This window comes from Hylobates moloch, unplaced genomic scaffold (genome assembly GCF_009828535.3).
Source record: "Hylobates moloch isolate HMO894 unplaced genomic scaffold, HMol_V3 SCAFFOLD_7, whole genome shotgun sequence".
Taxonomy (NCBI): Eukaryota; Metazoa; Chordata; class Mammalia; order Primates; family Hylobatidae; genus Hylobates; species Hylobates moloch.
Genome location: NW_026652282.1, coordinates 53,535,534 through 53,540,359, shown reverse-complemented (window position 1 = coordinate 53,540,359; position 4,826 = coordinate 53,535,534). Strand labels below are relative to the sequence as shown.

At 40.8% G+C, this 4,826-nt stretch overlaps 1 pseudogene; it reads left to right on the top strand.

Moving 5' to 3' along the window:
• Positions 1-220: 220 nt before the first annotated feature.
• LOC116811317 (RNA-binding motif protein, X chromosome-like) lies at positions 221-1,442 on the top strand (annotated as a pseudogene).
• Positions 1,443-4,826: the final 3,384 nt, after the last annotated feature.

Below are 4,826 nucleotides of genomic sequence, written 5' to 3'. Positions count from 1 at the left end.
GGAAATAATGTGAGAAATGTGTGAAGACGTATATATGTCCATACTAGAATGTCCACTGAAATGTGAATTGCGGTTGCACAGTAGTGCTAGCGGCTTCGTGGTTGAGTCCTTGGACCCGGCAGCCACCACTGGTGCTGAGCTGCTAGGAAGCCCCTATCGGCGAGCTCATTGGAGCTTGAACCCATTGTCACTCCTCTGACTCACCGGAAAAAAACAAAAAATGGTTGAAGCAGATCGCCCAGGAAAGCTCTTCATTGGCAGGCTTAATATGGAAACAAATGAGAAAGCTCTTGAAGCAGTATTTGGCAAATATGGATGAATAGTGGAAGTACACTTGATGAAAGATTATGAAACCAACAAATCGAGAGGATTTGCTTTTATCACCTTTGAAAGCCCAGCAGACGCTAAGGATGCAGCCAGAGACATGAATGGAAAGTCATTAGGTGGAAAAGCCATCAAGGTGGAATAAGCCACCAAACCATCATTTGAAAGTGGTAGACATGGACCGCCTCCACCTCCAAGAAGTAGAGGCCCTCCAAGAGTTCTTAGAGGTGGAAGAGGAGGAAGTGGAGGAGCAAGGGGACCTCCCTCACGGCGAGGACACATGGATGACGGTAGATATTCCATGAATTTTAACATGAGTTCTTCCAGGGGACCACTCCCAGTAAAAAGAGGACCACCACCAAGAAGTGGGGTTCTTCCTCCTAGGAGATCTGCACCTTCAGGACCAGTTCTCAGTAGCAGTGGAATGGGAGGAAGAGCTCCTGTATCACATGGAAGAGATAGTTACTGAGGTCCACCTCGAAGGGAACCACTGCCCTCTTGTAGAGATGTTTATTTGTCCCCAAGAGATGATGGGTATTCTACTAAAGACAGCTATTCAAGCAGAGATTACCCAAGTTCTCGTGATACTAGAGATTATGCACCACCACCAGGAGAGTATACTCACCGTGGTTATGGTCACTCCAGTTCACGTGATAACTATCCATCAAGAGGCTATAGCCATAGAGATGGATATGGTCATGATCGTGACTATTCAGATCATCCAAGTGGAGGTTCCTACAGAGATTCATATGAGAGTTATGGTAACTCATGTAGAGCTCCACCTACACGAGGGCCCCCGCCATCTTATGGTGGAAGCAGTCGCTATGATGATTACAGCAGCTCACGTGATGGATATGGTGGAAGTCGAGACAGTTACTCAAGCAGCCGAAGTGATCTCTACTCAAGTGGTGGTGATCGGGTTGGCAGACAAGAAAGAGGGCTTCCCCCTTCTATGGAAAGGGGGTACCCTCCTTCACGTGATTCCTACAGCAGTTCAAGCTGCGGAACACCAAGAGGTGGTGGCCGTGGAGGAAGCTGATCTGATAGAGGGGGAGGCAGAAGCAGATACTAGAAACAAACAAAACTTTGGACCAAAATCCCAGTTCAAAGAAACAAAAAGTGGAAACTATTCTACCATAACTACCCAAGAACTACTAAAAGGAAAAATTGTGTTACTTTTTTAAAATTCCCTGTTAAGTTCCCCTCCATATATTTTATGTTCTTGTGAGGAAAAAAGTAAAACATGTTTAATTTTATTTGACTTTTGCATTGCTTTTCAACAAGCAAATGTTAAATGTGTTAAGACTTGTACTAGTGTTGTAACTTTCCAAGTAAAAGTATCCCTAAAGGCCACTTCCTATCTGATTTTTCCCAGTAAATGAGGCAGGCAATTCCAAGATCTTCCACAAAACATCTAGCCATCTAAAATGGAGAGATGAATCATTCTACCTATACAAACAAGCTAGCTATTAGAGAGTGGTTGGGATATGCTACTCATAAGATTTCAGGGTGTCTTCCAACTGAAATCTCAATGTTCTCAGTATGAAAAACCTGAAATCACATGCCTATTCACCCAGTAAACCCAAAAAAGCAAATGGATAATGCTGGCCATTCTGCCTTTCTGACGTTTCCTCAGGAATCTGCAAGAACCTCCCCTTTCCCCTCCCCCAATAAGACCATTTAAGTGTGTGTTAAACAACTACAGAATACTAAATAAAATGCTTGGCCAAAACCAACAACAACAACAACAAAAAAGAAATGTGAGTTGTGACAGCAAAAAGTTGCGATGAGAAAACTTAAATGCACATCAGTAAGGAGTTGGATTTAAAATTAGATTTTTACCTCTGGGATACAGCAAAGGCAATACTAAGAGGAAAGTTCATAGCCCTATTAATGCCTACATCAAAAAATCTGAAAGAGCACAAAGAGGCATTCACACCTCAAGGAACTAGAGAAACAAGAACAAACCAAACCCAAACCCAGCAGAAGAAAGGAAATAAGCAAGATCAAATAATAAGTAAACAAAATTGAAACAAAACAAAAAAAAAGATAAAGGAAACAAAAAACTGGTTCTTTGAATAAGTAAGTAAAACTGATAAACTATTAGCAAGATTCACCAAGAAAAGAAGAGATAAAAATCCAAATAACCTCTATAAGAAACAAAACGGGGCTGGCCATGGTGGCTGACACCTGTAATCCCAGCACTTTGAGTGGCTGAGGCAGGTGGATCACAAAGTCGGGAGTTTGAGACCAACCCGACCAACGTGGTGAAACCCCATCTCTACTAAAAATATACAAATTAGTCGGGTGTGGTGGTGAGCATCTGTAATGCCAGCTACTTAGGAAGCAGAGGCAGGAGAATAGCTTGAACCCGGAAGGTGGAGGTTGCAGTGAGCCGAGATCACACCACTGCACTCCAGCCTGGGTGACAGAGCAAGACTCTGTCTCAAAAAAAAAAAAAAAAAAGAAAGAAAGAAACAAAATGGGAGATATTACAACTGACATCACAGAAATACAAAAGATCATTCAAGGCAACTATGAACATTTTTATGCACATAAACTAGAAAACCTAGAGGAGATGAATAAATTCCTGGAGAGATACAACCTTCCTAGCTTAAATCAGGAAGAATTACATACACTGGGTAGACCAATAACAAGCAGCGAGATTGAAATGGTAATAAAAAATTACAGCCAGGCACAGTGGCTCACACCTATAATCCCAACACTTTGGGAGGCAAAGGCGGGTGGATCACGAGGTCAGGAGATCGAGATCATCCTGGCTAACACAGTGAAACCCCGTCTGTATTAAAAAATACAAAAAAATTAGCTGGGCGTGGTGGCAGGCACCTGTAGTCCCAGCTACTTGGGAGGCTGAGGCAGGAGAATGGCGTGAACCCAGGAGGCAGAGCTTGCAGTGAGTGGAAATAGTGCCACTGCACTCCAGCCTGGGTGACAGAGCGAGACTCCTTCTCAAAATAAATAAATAAATAAATAACCAACAAAGAGAAGTCCAGGGCCAGATAGATTCACAGCAGAATTCTACCAGACATTCAAAGAAGAATTGGTACCAATGCTTTTGACACTATTTCACAATATAGAGAAAGAGGAAACCCTCTGTAAATCATTCTATGAAGCTAGTATCACCCTAATACCCAAACCAGGAAAGAACATAATCAAACAAGAAAACTACAGACCAATATCCCTGATGAACATAGATGTAAAAAGTCCTTAACAAAATATTAGCTAACTTAATGCAATAACATATCAAAAAGATAATTCACCATGTTTAAGTGGGTTTCATACCAGGGATTCAGGGATGGTTTAACATACACAAGTCAATAAATGTGATACATCACATAAAAAGAATCAAAAACAAAAATCACAAGATCATCTCAATATATGCATAAAAAGCATTCAACAAAATCCAGCATTCTTTTATGGTTAAAAAATCTGAACAGACCAATAACAAGTAATGAGATCAAAGCCATAATAAAAAAGTCTCCCTACAAAGAAAAGTCCAGGACCCAATGGCTTTATTTATGAATTTTACCAAACATTTACAGAAGAACTAATACCAATCCTACTCAAACTATTCCAACAAATAAAGTCAGAGGGAATATTTCCAAACTCAAAAAAAAAAAAAAAAAATTCTCAACAAAATTGGCATAAAAGGAACATACCTCAATGTAGTAAAAGCCATCAATGACAAACACACAGCCAACATAATTCTGAATGGGAAAATGTGGAAAGCATTCTCTCTGAGAAGTGGAACAACACAAGGATTCCCACTCTCACCATCCCTCTTCTACATAGTACTGGAAGTCCTAGCCAGAGCTATCAGACAAGATAAAGAAATAAAGGGCATCCAAATCAGTAAAGAGGAAGTCAAACTCTTGCTGTTTGCTGATGGTAAGATTATTTACCTAGAAAACCCTAAAGACTTTTCCAGAAAGCTCCTAGAAATGATAAAAGAATTCTGCAGAGTTTCCAGATGCAAAATTAATGTACACAAATCAGTAGCTTTTTTATACACTAATAGCGACCAAGCAGAGAATCAAATAAAGAACTCAATCCCTTTTACAATAGCTGCAAAACAAATAAAATACTTAGGAATATACCTAACCAAGGAGGTGAAAGACCTCTACAAGAAAAACTACAAAACACTGCTGAAAGAAATTATAGATGACGCAAAGAACTGAAACACATCACTTGCTCATGAATGGGTAGAATCAATGTTGTGAAAATGACCATACTTAGCCAGATGTGGTGGTTCACACCTGTAATCCAAGCACTTTGGGAGGCTAAGGTGGACAGATCACTTGAGGTCAGGCGCACTCAAGACCAGCCTGGCCAACATGGTGAAATCCTGTCTCTACTAAAAATACAAAAATTAGCTGGGCATGGTGGTGTGTGCCTGTAGTTCCAGCTACTGGAGAGGCTGAGGCAGAAGAATCACTTGAATCTGGGAGGCAGAGTTTGCAGTAAGTCGAGATTGTGCCACT